The sequence below is a fragment of the Abramis brama genome, assembly GCF_963993115.1.
Source record: "Abramis brama genome assembly, chromosome: 8".
Classification (NCBI taxonomy): Eukaryota; Metazoa; Chordata; class Actinopteri; order Cypriniformes; family Leuciscidae; genus Abramis; species Abramis brama.
Genome location: NC_139970.1, coordinates 30324602 through 30342917, shown reverse-complemented (window position 1 = coordinate 30342917; position 18316 = coordinate 30324602). Strand labels below are relative to the sequence as shown.

General features: G+C 38.1%; 1 protein-coding gene across 2 annotated transcripts in view; it reads right to left on the bottom strand.

The window, feature by feature from the left end:
• klf12b (Kruppel like factor 12b) overlaps positions 1-17875 on the bottom strand; it is a 47889-nt gene extending 30014 nt beyond the window's left edge. The window contains exon 1 of one of the 2 annotated variants that reach the window (XM_084122153.1): positions 17736-17875. The gene's annotated coding sequence lies outside the window, so the exon portion shown is untranslated. The other variant, XM_084122152.1, reaches the window with a different exon arrangement.
• Between the last annotated feature and the right edge of the window lie 441 nt (positions 17876-18316).

Genomic DNA, 18316 nt, shown 5'->3' with positions numbered 1-18316 from the left:
TTCAAATGCTTTCTTTACTGGATCTCTTAGTGCTGTGTAGTAACAGTGTCGCATGATCACGATCGTCTCGCGCTGCACTGGTCCAAACTGATAAACGGTCCTTCAACCACAAAATAACGAGCAGTTTCGTTCCGCTTGCATTACGTTTGCCATTTGATGTTGGGCAATGTTGTGGTCGCGCCGGCCTCTCTTACATTATGAGCGCGCTTGCCACGCGCAATGCGCTGTGTGTGTGTCTCAGCGCTTTAATAAAGAGGACGCGCAACAGCACGCGCTCAGTGCATGCGTGCGCATCAAGGAACCGGGTTTGAACGGGTCCTCGGTACCACCGGTACTTAAGAAAACTTGGTACCGTGACGTTTACGTTTTTTTAGTACCGACTTGGTACCGAAGTACCGGGTCTTTTGACAACACTACTTCAGTGTATAAATTAAATGTAGATTAAGCTACAAAAGGTATTCAGTCAAGAGCAGTGAGTGATTTTCTGTGTCTTTTGTTGTTTGATTAACATTAAGAACACAGAGAGCAGCAGGTAATAGGCTCCTGTCACTTTAAGAGCTAATGCATGGATCCAATATACTGTTAAACATGCGTTTTCTTTCGCAAAGGTTTACTCACCAAGACAGGTATCTTAACATAATTTTGTGTGTATTTCAAGCACAACAAGACGCAAAAGAGAACTCAATTTCTTCTTTCGCAGCCTCTCTTAAATACCGAATCGTGTTCTTTTTCACATCTTCTTGTGCTTGAATAGTTAAAAATTACTTGAATGTTTAAATATACTAGACTTAAAAACACATGCATATGATAAACCTTTGTGACGATTCTGACGAAGCAGCACTGGCCTGAAAATTCTTCAATAAACAGTGTCTTTCATGCAAGTGTTTTTTATTTCTATATATTAATAGTTCTATTTATTTATTTTAGTTTATTTCAGTAATCTTAGTACTTCATCTTAAACTTTGTATATGTATTAAACATCCATGAAAAAATCTCCAATATCAGCCATTAACCGATAAACCGATTAACCGGCAGCAATATATCCTAGTATAAAATATTCCAAAACACCAAGAAATTTCAGAATAAATAACAAGACAAAATTTGGAACATGAGCAGAAAAGAAAGAGGAGCAGGATGATCATGCTACTGCTTGGAGGCGTTTCATATCTGAATTCATATCTGCACTGGAGGAGTAGCACACTAACAGACGGGTTCCCTTGGTCCTGCCAATGCTTTGTTCCCATGTCGAGAGCCCAGAGCAACTACAGTCATCTGTGGCACAGAGGCTGGTCCTGCTGCCATGGGCCGAAGGGGGAAATGCAGATGGGGAAGAGAGGAGGAGGAGGTGATTGAGGAGGGAGGTAGAGATTTAAGCACTGGAGCCCAGCCAAGAACCAGACAAGAACACTGAACTCAAACATGCCAAGAGAGCCCCTCAGACTCAACCAGAGAAAAAGAACAGCATTTTATGTAACATCAGACTCCACACTGAGAAGAAGAGCTATTGAGAGCTGCTTCCCGCTGAGCTCTTGTAAATAGATTACCTTGGCTTTTGATTTGCAAAAAACTAACACTCTGGAAATATTAAAGGTGAAGTGTGCAATTTCTGAACCACTAGTGCTAGTTTGTAAAAAAAAAAAAAAAAAAAGTGACTGTCTGTAAAGAGATAGTTCCAGCCCAAACTCAAACTTTTTTACATCTACATTTATGCATTTATGCTGATCTACCGAATAAAAATCCTGTAACCACAATAGTCAAAAATTCAACAAGTTCACATGATGCAATAAGAATCAGGCTTCCTCTCGCCACTGCCAGACAATGTCTGCAAGACAGAGCTCAGCTCAAGCTCACTTCCCACTTTGGAGCCCCTGTAAACAGCAAATATGACGAGTCAGCACTCTGTCATGACCAGCAGAGAACATGCAGGCTAAATACCGCCTTTCCATTTACTGTCATGCTGGACACAGTAACTTCAACCTCGGGGGGCAGGGGGAGATGTGATGGTATTTAGTGGAAAGTATCATGAATCTTTTCTTCGCACATGGTATCAAGTCATGAGATTTTTTGGTGTATTAACCAACATCTGCTGTCATAAACTGATAATAAATAAATAAGTAACTGTTTTGGAAATAACCAAGTACCATAGCACTACCATCTGAAATAATCCAAATAAACTTACCAAAAAAACACTTTTTCACTGGTGCAACGTCAAGGTCATCTCAGGTAGTGTCAGAGTATGTACTAAGCACTAAGAGGAATTTACTTCTTGACTTCTGCCCTCACACAAACTGAACAGCGAATGAATTTCAGAAAACAATACAATCACACCCACATCCATATCTCTTCCTGGTAGATATCGTGGATTCTAACCCCAATGCTCCCCACCCTTCGGAGTGGACTATATTTTTTTGGTTAATCTTTTCTGGCATACTGTGAATGACTTCAGACTTTCCATTTCATAAGGCGCATTTTCCTTGGCAGGCTAGTCTGTGCCCTAAGACTTTGGCCGCTATTGGGACCTTTTTTGATTCGAGCTCTAGAGAGATGTGCTGCTTCAGTACCAGCTGAGTTTGTGGATAAGTAATCTGAGTGCATGTTCTCCTCCCTGCGCATCCAGACGGTAGCGCTTCACCTCAGGGAGCCCACTTTGCCATTTTCCTCTGTCTAAAAACAGCCACACAACAATGCCTGTCATTCACTCGGGCCCCCAACCAAGCAGATTTGCTGTCTTGTAGCTCTCTTTATTTTTCTGAGTGTGACAAATGTACTCTGACTCAGAGACGAACAGAAGGAGTGCTGAAAGACATGACCAGATAAACTCCTCTGAACAAAAAATGAGGTCACAAGGGAATGCGCTACTCTCGAATGCCAGTTTTAGAGCCATGTCAATCCAATCAAGATGAAAGTTCACTCAGAAGAGGGAAAAACATGCAAGCCCTAAACACCATCAGCAGAGTCAAATGCTGGGACCCGTCCAAGATGGCAGCTGTAAAAAGACTCCTGTACTGTACATCAATTTTATCCTACTACCCCCATCACTAGGCCTCACACACCTGATAGGAAGTGAGAGACCTTTAATAGAACGCTGAGGCTCTTGTAAACACTAGGCCAACTTTCCAAAACACAGGCTGACGGAAGCACCCGTAGTCCAGCAAAATGCCCTTGGGCTCTGGCTATTTCTGCCCAGGGAGATCCTGTGTCAGTGATTCAATGAGGATAAGACAGCTTAGTCCATGAGATACGGCCCTAGTCCGCACTGCTCGCATATAAAAAGCTGCACACAGTCAAACTTTGGTACGGTTGTACGTTTCCTAATGGAGCAAGAAAAATCATGCCTAATTAAGCCATTTATTTCCTCTGAAATTTAGAAAAGAGATGAAATCTGGTATAAAAACTTCCGGTATGATTTAAAACGCGTGCATAAAACTATTATTCTCAAATCCTTTCCTATAATATTAGGAGATAAAGTATCAGCCAGGTTTATTTTACTGATTGGTCAGTGCTATGGGGGTGAGAGGTCATGAGTTGTGTAAAAGGGAGTAAAGGAGAAAAGAGGAGTCAGAGTCCATTCTTCACTTAAAACATAAAAACATCTCAAATTAATGTTTAGTGGAATCCATACAGCAGAATGCAATGCTAAGAAAAATACTAATACTAATATTTTAAAATTAACTGTTTTTTTGTTTGTTTTTTAATGCATCACCTACACAGTTACTTACACAGAACGATATCTGACGATATCTTAATATTCAACAATATTATCGATCTGCCTACATTGACACCATTAAATGAGAACTGAACTGAGCTGGACGATGACATCACTGTTTTCTTCAGAGCGGCTTTATATATAAATTAACTAAATTAATAACTTTTTTACAACAAAAACAAACCATCACTGAACTATGATGCTGTTTTCTGCTGTACAGCAGAAACAAACTTTGTTGCATTATTTTCCTGTTATCACTGTAAAGCTGCTTTGAAACCATCTGTATTGTAAAACGTGCTATATAAATAAAGGTGACTTGACTTGCATCCTGATCAGCTGGTCCTGATCAGCATTTTCAGCTGAAAAATCTGTCAAAGTGTATGAAAACAGAATTAAAGGGATTAGTTTCGCTAAACGCACCCATGGGACATTTAGTCACAGCTTAGCTATTTAGTTTGAAGTATCAGGATGCAGAGTGATGGGCTTTCAACTCAGCAAAGAGGTGTCTTCACAGCTAAAGCAAAGGCATTGTTTAGGGGTTTTTTTTTTTTTTTTTTACGTGGTTTTGCAGGTTCTAGTAAACAAGTCTGGCTTCATAAGCTGTGGTTCTTCAGCCAAATCGTTCTATGACCTCTGAAATATTTCTCATGAATTTCCAATTCACCCTAGTTCTCACACATAAAATTTGCTGTAGTTTTGCAGCTGTTTGCCAGTAACTTACTGTAGATTTAAATCGATGTTATTTACTGGCAACAGTTTGCTCAAAGTAAAATGAACATTAAACATTAACAAATCTTTTTCTTTACAGAATAAAACTATAAAATAACAACCTAATGCAAAGCATTCTGGGAACCAGAAATCTTCATCAACCTTTTTCTGTTTTTTTCCTTCAGATTTTGGTTCCCAGAATGCTTTGCATGAGGCTGTTATTTTAGTTTTATTCTGTAAAGATAAAGACTTGTTAATGTTTAATGTTCATTTAACTTTGAACAAACTGTTGCCAGTAAATAACATCAATTTAAATCTACAGTAAGTTACTGGCAAGTAGCTGCCAATAATACTGTAATTTCTACAGATTTTTTTAACAGTGTACTATATGTCCATCTCACTCAAGCGGCAACCTCCCTCTCTCTCTCTTGAAACCAACACGGAAGTGAATTCAACGGCAATTCATCGACTGGCCGCTTGGGGCTGGGTGCAGAAGTGAGTCAAATCTGTATCTCCCCCATGTTAAAATTCCCAACTTTACAGCAGAAAAAAACACGTTTACAGCCTGGTGCAAAAAGTGGCTTTGGTCTATATAGCTTATTTTTCCCTTCATGACAACTGTGAGGGGGGTGAATTTTTTTATAACTCATCCGTTTACATTATATTAAGCCTTAAAGTTCTGCATAATTAAGGGTGTCCACTTTTGAGTGACCGGTGGATTCCCGCTGCAGTGGTCATTAGTCATCATTAGCCGTTTGTCTGCTGTTTGTTAGCCGTCACGTTACCTCAGCTCATTGTCTGACTGTAAAAATAAATAAATTCGGGAGTGACGCGCTACCAAGATGGCGACGGTCGGCCACGCCCACTTTAGGCTTCAAAAACGGTCTTCAGAAACCTACGGGTGACGTCACGGACACTACGTCCATATTTTTTTACAGTCTATGATCTGCAGTGACACACCGTTTTAACAGTAGCGTAGAGTAGAAATAGGGCTGAGCGATATATTGAATATTTACAATATATTTGCAATTATTTTATTTTACATAATTATAAAAATATGCAAAACCGAGTTTTAAAAATAATATAAAATAAAACAATGGAATGAAATTATTTTATTTTAACAAAATACAATTTGTGGAAATGTGGATGTGGAGACATGCATATGATTACTTTAACAAGATTTTCTAACAATATATTAAACATTTCAAATAATGAGATTTTTTTTTTTTTGCTTTTTGCTATATTGCCTAGACCTGACATTAAATACAAAGAAATCTGCTGTTACATACACACTACTTATAATCTGAAATTGTAGGCTGCACAAGACCCTGGCCACTGCTAGCACACCTCTTCCCTTCCCCCTTTAGTTAAAGTGCTGTGGTCTCAGTGGTCCATGCTTTAAAATAGACCTGACACAAAAACCTCAATTGCTCCAAGAGGTATGGAATGGGCGGAGTGGTCACCGCAGAGGGATTTAGCTGGGGAGAGGTGGACTTAAATGCTGATGATGATCTGTGCTGGATCAATAAAGAATGTGCATGTGCTGATATGCTGCTCCTACTCCCTATTTTCTCCCTCCAAGCCTTCAGTTTGCACAGGAACTGGAAACCCAACCTCATCTCCAATTCAGAAAAGAGAGCTAATGAACTGCCTCTGACCAGCAATGCCTCACAGCTCCCGCTTTCTTTCTCTCCTTCTCAGAATGTGTCACGTCAGAAGTCTGCAGTTGGTGTACTGTAAAGTGACCAGATTTCTGAAATGAAAACCGGGGGCCTTTCTAGTTTAGTAGTAGAAGTATTGTTGACTTAAACAAAAACTGTTAAAAATCATTTTTAGCAACTGAAATAAAGCTCAAATAAAACAAAATACAAATATTAGATGAAGAAGGAATTAGAGGAATAAGCTTCAAGAAGCCGTATTTTAGAGCTATAAGGGGTTATCTAAAAACATTGTAACCCAATGGGATTCACGGGACTTTTTTTATTTTTATCAAATGGTTACTACATATAGCCGGCAAAATTTCATGAAATAAACACACAGCAACAAAACTTAAAAAACGTATTGACAACAAATAATAATCCTTATGCTAAGCAATGTAGTTACATACATCTGTTTTATACATTATGAATACAATTAGAAATGTTGTTTTGGCCACTACCTGAAATAGGTTTAAATTGAAGCACTAAAATGACTAAAACTGAAATAAAAATTAAAGCTGTGCTATGCAATATAATGCATAGCAGTTTGACAGACAGTTAACAGCCTTAATGAATTTGAGTTATAAAGGTAAAGATTTTATTCTGTTCTAGTCTAAAATTTCCTATTATAAAAAAAAAAAAAAAAGGAAGTAATTACACACTTATGGTAATGGACAATGGTCTGTCCACAGAAAGCGAGTACTGCCTGTGTTACAGCATGCTGCACTGTAATCACAGAAGTGAAAAAAATAACATAAATCGAACCTCTGTGTTTTTCTTTCGACAAGTCATTATGACTAACGAGTAGTCATGTAGTGGTAATGTCACATTGATTCACATGCCATTAATACACTTTTAATGAACCCAGCCCATTATAATCAGTCTTGTCACTGACATGTGACCAATATATTTACAGTCTTGCTGTTAAAAAAAACCCCTCCACTTTCTCAGAGTGTGACTTTTTGACCGTTACAATTATAAGCTCTAGTTAAACAGTCCTATATTTGGGAAAGCCAAGTTATTCTCTGGCTATTACTTAAATGCATAAAATGAAAAAAAAAAACTCTCCCCATTAGAAACGCACATCCCTTTGTCATCCAACCACAATTGCTTGTGATGTGATTGACAGTTAAAGGCAGGGTAGGTAGGAATGGTCTAAAAAACTTCTTTTTCAAATTTGTTTAAACTTTATGTTCATATCAATACATAATTAAAATGTAAGTACTCTGAAAAAGAAAGTATAAAAATCGAGTGTCTGTAGACCTCTCAGGACTGTTTTAAAGACAGTTCATTATTTCCATTCACTCCACCCCCTCCCTTCTGGGCTCCTTCCAAAGCCACGCCCCCAAAACACATGAACGCGCGACTCCAACCGCTGAGCTGAAGACGCATTATTTACCTGAGACAAGCAGAGAGGAAGGAGCACAGTGCATGTAGTGACATCATGTCAGAATCACATGTAATAAAAAAATCTAACGCTAATTGCTTATGAATATAAACAAATAAGATGTATTTTAGTACTCACTATCAAGCTAGCATATTGATATTGGTAAATTTAAAATATATATTTTTTGATTCGCTAACGAGCTAGTTATATAAGCTAAAAACAGGTTGCATTGATACACTTTTTTACATTACCATCAGTTATATTGTGATGAAGATGAATTTCGTGTAAGATTCATAACATATATGGTGTTCTGCATGTAGGGGTGGGAGATATTGACAAAAATGAATATCTCGATATTTTTTTCCAATATCTAGATATAGATATTCAGGCGATATTTTTGCCATCCTTCAAAGAAATGTGAGCAAACTGGCAAAGAAGGTCCAGTTGGTCTTTTGACTTGCTGCATTTGACCTATATTATTCTAGGCTATAGAAAAAACAATAAAGGAGCTAACTAAACAGAATCTGTGGCACCCCCTACTTTTTCCACTTACAAAAAAAAAAAAAAAAAAAAAAAACTTAACTAGGCACTTCTTGCAACAGTGATTATTAAATCAAACAACAATATTGTTGATGATCAATTCAAAGTAAAAAAAAATTAACATTTTCAAAACGGTATAAATCCATTCATTTTTCCCCCAAAACGCTATAAATCCATCTTTTTTTTTTTTTTTTCTAAATTTATGGTTTGTCTTTTTAAAAAAGTTTTTGTCTTTTATTTTTCGTGTTTGCATTTATGAGGAAAAAACAATATTACTTGACAGTTCTCCATTATGGACGCGAGCGCTCTGAAAGCTGCACTGAGACTTTCAAACTTTAACAGAGACCTCAAAACAGAAAGCACAAAGCCTTTCTTTAAAACGAATTTCGTTTTGTATTAATTGTATCTTAATTTTAATATTTTTTTTTTTCATTAATTCATTAATATTTTCATTCCTGCATTAAATACATAAAGTAAATATAGGCTATCAATCACAACATAAGGTGCTTGAACTGGAGATTATATCATCGTGAACCGAACCGTAGCCTCGCCTCACAGGCCTAAAAAATGTGGAATATATTTACAGAAATCTGGTTCTAAACAAAACCATCCAAAACAAAATAAAACTATGTAGCCTAAATGTGCATTTCTCCGGTGCATGCGTTCACTAGCCTACTGCGAAGATCGCGAGTCAAATATCGTCAACTTCATCTTTGCAGCCGACACAGAAATTAATAAACAATTAAAATGTCTTATTGCAATATTTTACACATTCATAATCATTACTTTTGCTGGTTCTTTGAGGCAGCTTTTTAGGTTTATGGCGTTTTGGAAAAGAGCTCTTCACGTACAAACACCGTTTCACCAAGGCACAGCAGCCCTTCAGCACATAAGAACAAAAAGAGAAAAAGCACGGACTTACTAATTACGAAACTTTGATGTGGTTGAACAGCTGAAACAGTCACAAATTCCTCTGCAACTCAAACATTCGAAGGAAGAGAACAGCATTACAGTTTTCAGCGCGTCCTCCTTTGATTGCTGTGTTGTGACTGGAAAAGTGCATGCAGGAGCACATGCGCAAAATGTAGGTTTGTAAAATGTCCTTTTGTAAAATAAAAATAATTTTAGGGCGAAGCAGAGGAGGTCGTGCAAGAAGCCGTGGCGTGCAACTAGGGTCCGAGGAAGTAGAGGCTGAGGACGGGGTGGTCGCTGGAAAGCTACGCTGATATTGACACGCGTTTTATTTCTTTGTTTATCCAAAGACTTTTTGTTCATTACCTTTTCTTGTACTGTCTTCTTTTTTTTGCCTTGTTTGCCTTCACTAACTGCATGCCGGTAATGTGAATTTTGATTGCTCTTTCTCTGCCATTGTTTTGCTATTCCTAGGTTCAGTGCCTCTCGAATTCCTCAAATCAAACGTGCGCGCGGCCGCGCGCAAGTGGGCAGATCCCGTGGCAAAAGGGTTGTTGCCATGGTTGCGAGAGAGAGTGACAGTCGCCTAAGCCAATCCTTTGATTCGTCCCGAATCGAAATAATGAGCTGTGTTTAATACAGATTAAACGGTCTAGAGTCACTTGATTTTTATACTCTTTTTTTCAGAGTACTTACATTTTAATTATGTATTGATATATATAGAAAGTTTTAACAAATTTGGATCTTTTTTTTTTTTTATAGTCCTACCTACCCTGCCTTTAAGAAGATTGCCCCTCCTCTCAAATCCTACGCCTGCTAAGAAGACGCTCACAGCTGTCCCCAGCATTCAAGTAAATCCATTTAAAGGTGTCCAAAGCTAACTTTTAAGGGCCATATGTGTTCGTACCAGCTGTGGACTGCAGGGTGGCTCTGTTTACTGGAAAGGTAGAAGTTCCATCCAAAGAAAACATCACACACAGATGAGCAAACAACAATACTGTTTCACACTCGAGCTGTGCACTGTCAGATGCTTAGGGCAAACATCCACCTTTATACTTACAGCAGTAAAGTGTGACTTACTCATCTAAACTCATATGTTTGATGCATATTCTTATAAAATGTACATTCAAATTATATACACTACTGTTCAAACGTTTTTTTAGTTCAGTAAAAATGTTTTAATGTTTATGAAAGAAGTCTCTTATGCTCACCAAGGCTGCATTTATTTGACCAAAAATACAGAAATATTGTGAAATACTATTACAAATGTAAAATAACTGTTTTTTGTTTTTGTTTAAATGTTATTTATTTATGTTATTAAAAATGTTATTTATTCCAGTGATGACAAAGCTGAATTTTCAGCATCATTATTGCTCATATATGCTCAATAACATTTCTTATTATCACCAATGTTGAAAACAGTTGTGCTGTAATATTTTGAGGAGATTTTTCAGGACACTTTGATGAATATAAAGTTCAAAAGAACAGCATTTATTTACTGTTACTTTTGTAACATAAATATCTTTACCGTCACTTTTGAACAATTGAATGCATCCTTGCTGAATAAACGTATTCATTTCTTTTAAAAAATCTTACTGAAAAAAAAACCTTTTGAACGGTAGTGTATTTATAATAACAATAATAACAACAATAATAATACACATTAACCATATGAATTTAAGAAAGTGGTCTGTTTGACCAGCCAACATCAATTATGTAACTAAATTAATATGACAATTTGCAGTACTAGTATTTTTTACATTAAGGGTTGGTTCTGAACCTAGTAAGGAATTACCCAAAACATCATAGGAACCGAATAGCAGTGAGCTAAAAAACACTTAGCAACTGTGTAAGCAATGCCCTGGCAAAACCTTAAGTTAACATCAAAGTCGTTAGCTTAGCACAGGTTAGCAGCACTCGCATTCTCTTCAGAAAATGAGGTCTAGTTATACCACATGCTTTTGTATCAGGACTGGTGATTTTCTGTAAATAATAGCAATTGAAATGTGCACTTGAATGCCACTTGCAGTTACACAACTATCATCAATGCTATATAAGGAGATCAGCTACAGGCCTTTCATTCACAGCATGTCATTCTACTTTTCACCATACATCATGTGGAAATAAGTGCAGTCGTACTATGTATAGCAGTGCAGGTTATACAACGTATTGAGTCTGTTAAGTGTTTGCGGAGGTGGGAGGAGGGTTGGAGGTCTGTGGGTGGAGGTGGTGGAGTGTATTATCATCAGTACAATAACCCACTCCTCATGTCTCGGGGGGGCTGGCTGCATCCTCCAGCCTTAATGGTGAAGAGGTTCTTTAAGACGCCTCTCTGTTGCTTTTCAATGCCTTGCATACCGGCCCCCTCCCACTACACACATAAATACATACATTTGAGATAAACAAGACCAGGTATCAATGCACAAACGCAAACTTACCTGCTACTAGTTTGCAAACTAAACTCCAGCAGAATTTTGGTAGGTTAAATGGGAACAGGATGGACCTACATAATAATCTCCCAGATTCACAATTTCAGATTCACACAGATTCACAGTTTCAGAACGTGCATATTTACACAGCTCACATCCTCTTGTAGAACCTCCTACACACGCTCTCTGATTGCGCAATGGCATTTGTGCCAAACAAGAAAACACACTATCACAACATGCACGAAGCACAGCACACAGTCGCTTGCACTCTCGATTTTTTTCTGCAAATCTATAACCGGCACTCTTGCCACATTAAGTAAAATAACAACTACAGAGCAAAAAGAGTTCAACTCACTCAAACATTAAATAAAACAGGAAGTCCTCATGAGGGTGTTTTTGTCCTGAAATTTGACCCATTCAGGCACCCATAGCCTCATTTAATAGAATAAGCAGCTGGGTTTATATTCATGCTTCACATGTAGTGTCTGCTTTTCAGTTTACTTTTCCACGTTTTCTACTAATATCCAGATTTAGGTCCCAGTCTGGGCATATCCAGATAAATAAATAAATAAATAAATAGATAAATATGTATGTGTATATAATAAAAATATAAAGAAATACATATTTATGACTGTAATAATCTCAGGCTGTAACCTAACATATATAAAATGAAAAAAAGTCCTGAAGTTGTTCATGGCATTAATACATAAAAGAATTATGATTGTGATAATCTCAGATTGTAATTTTTTTAGAGCATATTTCAAATGAAAAATGGCCAGAAACTTATCTTGAAATAAATAAATAAATACTCAGGATAATCTTAGATTGAACCTTTCGTTAGAGTGTAAAATAAAATAAAATAAAGACCCATTCTGGCACCCATAGCCTCACTTAATAGAATAAGCAGCTGGATTTCTATTTATGCTTCAAATGCAGCGTCTGCTTTTCAGTTTACTTTTCCACGTTTTCTGCTTATATCCAACATTAAGTGCCAGGTACAAGTCTGAGCTAGTCGCCAGAGGGAAGTTATACTATATGACATAGACTCACGTTCCAGTCTCTCAAAGCTGAGCCATGCATGCTGTGCTTTGCCTTTGGATCGTAATTGACTCCATATGTTGTTTGCATAATTTCTCAACCCCCCGATCGCTGGACCTAAAACTGCTAACAAAGTTCATGCATATCTCAGAATGTCCTACTGATGGTTTCTGAGTCCTCTGACTGAGCAATTAAAAAAAAAAATCACAACAAATCCTGGATGTATTGTTACGTTTTGAGGGATTATATTGATTCAATTTTTTTCCATTAAGTTCCCAAAAGTCATCTTAGGTTAAGGGACGGCAGATAGGTGCGCTAACGGTGTTGTCATGACGACAGGCAGAGAACAGCACATAGATAGTGTACAGCGCAGGTTTAGTCGTCTTCGATTTCTCTTACTGTCATGAAGAGCCATAATAATAATAATAACTAATAACTGAAAGGAGGCGTATGTAAACATCAGTACAGATATTCATGCCATAAAGACCACTCTGAATACATGACATAAATAAAGAGTGTAGGGTATATCCAGAGTTATTGATACTGAATGTGTCATGTGTCATTGATAATATGTGTACTTGAAGTAGATGTAGAATTCCACGTTTTGCTTTCTATGCCAGAGTGTTCAACAATCATCCCTCCCCCTCACCACACACAGCTTCAGTAAACAAACCAGGGCTGGACAAGAGGGTCAAGGGTTGAACACACCAGAGGACACACTAGAACATTTTGTCAGCTTAGCGAAATGTTGAAATGAGGAGGAAGAGAGAGATCATAAGACCCACGTAGTTACCCACAATTCCTTCTTTCACCTACTCTTCTCTTAGTTAGTTTTTGTATGATCGTCTTCACAGACGTTGAAGAATGATCATGATAATCTCAGATCGCCCTCTTACTTAGAAACATATATCAAATAGAAAATGGCCTTAAATTGTTAAATAAATCAATAAATCAATCAATCTACCTCAGGCCATCCCTTTTTTCAGAAACATATCAAATGGAAAACGGCCTGAAATTGTTAATGAAATGGATAAATAATATTAATGATAATCTCAGATTGTCCCTTTTCTTAGCGCAAATGGAAAACGGCCCAAAATTGTTCATGAAATAAATAAATAATAAATCAATGTATGATCGTAACATATTTAAAATGAAAAATGGACTGAAGCTGTTTTCTGAAATAATGAATTAATTATAAATAAATAAATAATCTGGAAATAATCAAATAGAAAGTGAGTGAGTAGTGGCATCCACATCCCTCTTGTATTACCAAACAATCATGACATTACTTTCTGAGTTGGCAAACATTTATGAGTCATTACACTATTGAAGGACACACTCTGTTTCTGTCACATGCTTCAGTTTACTCACAGACATGCATGAAGCCAGCCTTTGCGCAGACACATATTGTATGTCATGATCCAATAAGGAATGACAAATTATTTTTCATATTTCGTAGTATGCACCACAGAATCGCTCAGTTTAGTCTGGCTACACAAAACACACACCTGGATCCATCAGTGCAGTGAAGGGTATCATTAAACCGACACGCTCTCTGTGTCATTGGACAGGCCCGGTGACAAACCCAACATTAACTCAACATGTCCGCTCTGAATGTGCTGTGCTCTTTAGCTGTTTGTCACTAAAGCGGGATTGGGGGCAAAGCTGAACATTTGATCAGCTGGAGCCAACAGCTATGTAGACCACAGGGGCATTCCTGAGTCCCCTGGGCTGAGCCTGGTACAGATGGGGCCGGTTTGGGTTTCAATCCCTGCCCACTTCCTCTGGGGTGGGGTGTTCTGGGGGTGTCTTTTGAGGATTTCCCATATAATCCCTTCAGCAAGGTGTCCAGTCTCAGGCAAGTTCCATCAATAATTCACTATCCCCAGCCCACCTGTGTGAAGCTCCTTCGAGCAGAAGGGTGCTAACCTTTTAATTCTCGATCCGCATGGCCATCAGGGCCCACTTGTGTGGCTGGAGAGACCGTTTTAATGGAATCCTCCAGCGCAACGTAAAGCTGAGGTGATAAGCAGATACGCTGTCCTGTGATTATTGGGTCCCATTATTGAGCCCTCTATCTGGCTGATTGCTATCTCGAAGCCACCGATAAAATCCTCCAATACACTTTTGACAGGGACCATAGAGTCAAACAATTAAACTTGAATCAAATGAATCAAATTAAAGATTGGATTTTTTATCAGAGAGTGTCCAACATGCTTTACACATATATAGCGCACACAGAAAGCCGCGTCTCAGACAGCACGCAAATATTGAGTACTCTTTCGAGTCTAGCGCTTGAACGGACAAATTCACACAAAAATTGTCAACATGCCCGTCTTGGTATAAGTATCCTAGCAAACATAGTATTATGTCTGTGAACGTGACATACGAGTGTTGTAAACACAGTGAAGTGAACGTAAACAGTCGAGAAAGACAACGCATGTGTTCAGTATCAGTGTACTGGATCCGTGAATTATGTCTTGAAGTGACAGCAGCCTAATATTCCTGCTGTCTGTGGTTAATGTTAATCAAACAACAAAATACAAAAAAAATTACTCACTGCTCTTGACCGAATAGCTTGTGTAACTTTAATAATGATTCATCTTTATTTAATTTATACAGTGAAGATTATATGCAATTTTGTTTAACTTTAGATTACTTATTAAATTTCTATACCTAGAAACTACTATTATACCTGAAAAACCTGAAAAGCACGGTTTATTTTATTTGTATCTTTGCTCTATTGTATTTGTTCTTCTTTATTTTATTTGACAGTAGACCCTTTTTCCCTGAACATAGCACATACCGAACCGTACCGAAACTGTGACCCTAAAAAGTGATTTTATATATATACTGTATATATATATATATATATATATTATATTATATTATATTATATATATATATATTATATTATATTATATTATATTATATTATATATATATATATATATATATATATATATATATATATATATATGTATATATATATATATATATATATATATATATATATATATATATTTGTATATATATATATATATATATATATATATATATATATATATATATATATATATATATATATATATATATATGTATATATATATATATGTATATATATATATTACATGGCTTGGTTGAATTCCAATGTAGAATGCGGTCTGTTATTTCTTGATAACAGACCGCTGCGAAGTATAACACACCGTTGCCATGAAAAACAGCGCGTTGCTATGGACGCGGAACGGACTATTTTCTTTAGCGGAAGCAATACAATCGTTTTTAAATCAATAAACTTTGTGCCAAATTATTTATTTATTTTGTAGGTAGCCATGTAATAAGCGGGATAATGTATAGCGAGGCGGTTATCCCGTTCAGCCTGTCGGGGTTGTTATTCGCTATAACAACCGCCTCGCTATACATTATCCCTTACATATTGTAATAGAACACGTTTTAAAGATGAACAGTTATAAATAAATGTAGATTTGAACACCAACATAGACATGCTAAAATAAAAAACTGATCCATTTGATTCTCTAAAGAATGTAAGAGCTCCCTGCTGTGCAAAACTGACTGCCACAATGCTAGGGTATTCTGGGTGGTTGCCAGGGCTTTGGTTGCGGTTGCTAAGGATGTTCTGAGTGGTTTGTAGTATGTTGCTATGCAGTTGCTAAGGTGTTCTGTGTGGTTGCTAGGTGGTTACTTACTGACCCAAGACATGAGAGGCCACCTCAATGAAACACTCCTTCAAAGATCCCTCTTTCAATGTAAATCTAAGAGATTTTTCCCCCACCCGTTTTATGGTCTGCCAGGTGAAAACCGTAAATTGGTCACTCAGTACTCTCCTGAGCAATTTGAGGCATTATTCAAACCTTTAACCAAAAAAATGTAGCAATATATAACAACAATAATGGTACGTTACTAAGTGCCATTAAATACCATTTTTGGTCAACATGACCTATAGTATCAGCAGCAATAGTATAGTTTACTAGTGTTTTGGGCAATACACTCAGTGTGTCCTGAATCAAGGGTCTTAACCAGAAAAGCATTAAATAACCTCATCTCTCTGGCAGAACAGCCTTAAGCAGCAGTGGCTGCCTCACAGTTTAAGGCTGAGTGACCAACATTAGCACTGTGAAGAGTCACACAGATCAGGACACAGTACCAAAGTACACACACACATAAGGAATCCAACCTCCACATAAAATTACACACACACAAATGCACATCGACCTCCACACCACTCTCTCCGTGAACAAATGCCTTCGCTGTCAGTTGCGGAGGTCTGGCGTAATTGAAACGAACAGCCACGGGCCAGCCCACAGACCAGGAGCCCGCCACTGACAGCCAGCCATCAATACCAATGACTGTTCCTTGAGGAGCAGATGACATCCACGACACCACCCATGCAACACCCCGACACACACATACGAACGCTTGCCTCCCGCCCCCTCGCTGTCCTTCCTCCACCACTTGAGTCTCTGATTCCTACCCCAGTTTGTCACCACGGTAACTCCACTCACCGGGAAGCCTGTCATCGCTTCAGAGATACACGTGCCATCGGCAAACGCACTCATACGCGCTCGCACTCACTTACGCTCATGCTTTCATGCCGAACGGGGGGATGAAACTTTTTTGAGAGTGGAACAGTGGCTGCTCAGAAACCTCCGGCTCACTTTCCTCGCATACACTACTCTGACAGTGTGTCAATATTTAACCCAGAAAACCACTTTGTCTTTAACTTTAACTAAACCTTCTCCAAAATACACACACACCTAATGAACCAGAGAAATAATAAAACTCTACTGAGACACTTCAAACCACTTTACAGTACATTTATACTGTGCATTGCACTACATATTTCAAACTCAGTGGACAACACAGGGAAAAAAAAAAATGACATCATGCTTTTTTTAATCATGTTTTTGACCACCTGCATTGTACGATTATTTTAGAAGGCTGGACAGCATCAGACTTGTCATTTTTTTAGCGTAACTCTACAGTGACAGCTGAACAAGATGCACGGAGCACAGACAAACAAGCGAGACAGAAGTATTCAAAGAAGAAAAGGCAAAAAAAAAACAGCGAGAAAAAGCGAAAGAGAATAAAACATACACAGACCTGACCAGGAGCTGCAGAGCGACAGAAACTGTCTTCCTTATACAGTCCTCTCTGTCTGTCTGTCTCTCACTCTCTCACTCTCTCTCTCTCTCACTGTGTGTGACTCCCTCCCCTCTCTGCTCCTCTCAGCTGCTCAGGGCAGTTCTCAGGAAATGAATGGGAGCTCACAGAGAACTGTTGTACTTGCAAATGACTTACCACGGTCACATGATCCGCTAAATGTAGGGTGGGCCGGTGGGTGGAGGCTTCATAAGCAAGAGAAGACAATATACTCTAAGCTTTAACAGCATGCATCGAATTACACGGGGCCCCTCGTGGGAGGTTTCCGACATGTCTCTGAGCACAGGCAGCGGAGAAACACTAGAGTACCTCCCCGTTTAAAGGGGAAGAGAGAGAGAGAGAGAGAGAGAGAGAGAGAGAGAGAGAGAGAGACGTTCTGAGAGTGTCACGGTTCTGTTAGTTTGGACTTTTTGTGTTTCTCCACCTTCTGCCTGAGTTAGTCGTTTGTTGTCTTGGTCACTCATTATGTTCAGTTGTGCACTCATTATCTACCTCGTTATCACGTGTACTTAAGTTCAGGTCTGTTTGTGTTCATTGTCGGGTATTGCCTACGTTACGTGTGTGAGTAGCTCTCGCTCTGTTTTGGATTTATGACTGTGGATTAATTAAAGAGACTTTCCTCTTCATCATCTTGTTCGTGTCGAGAGAGAGAGAGAGAGATAGAGGGTATATTTTCTCACAAAAAGTACCCTACTTTATATACTACTACTATAGTATAC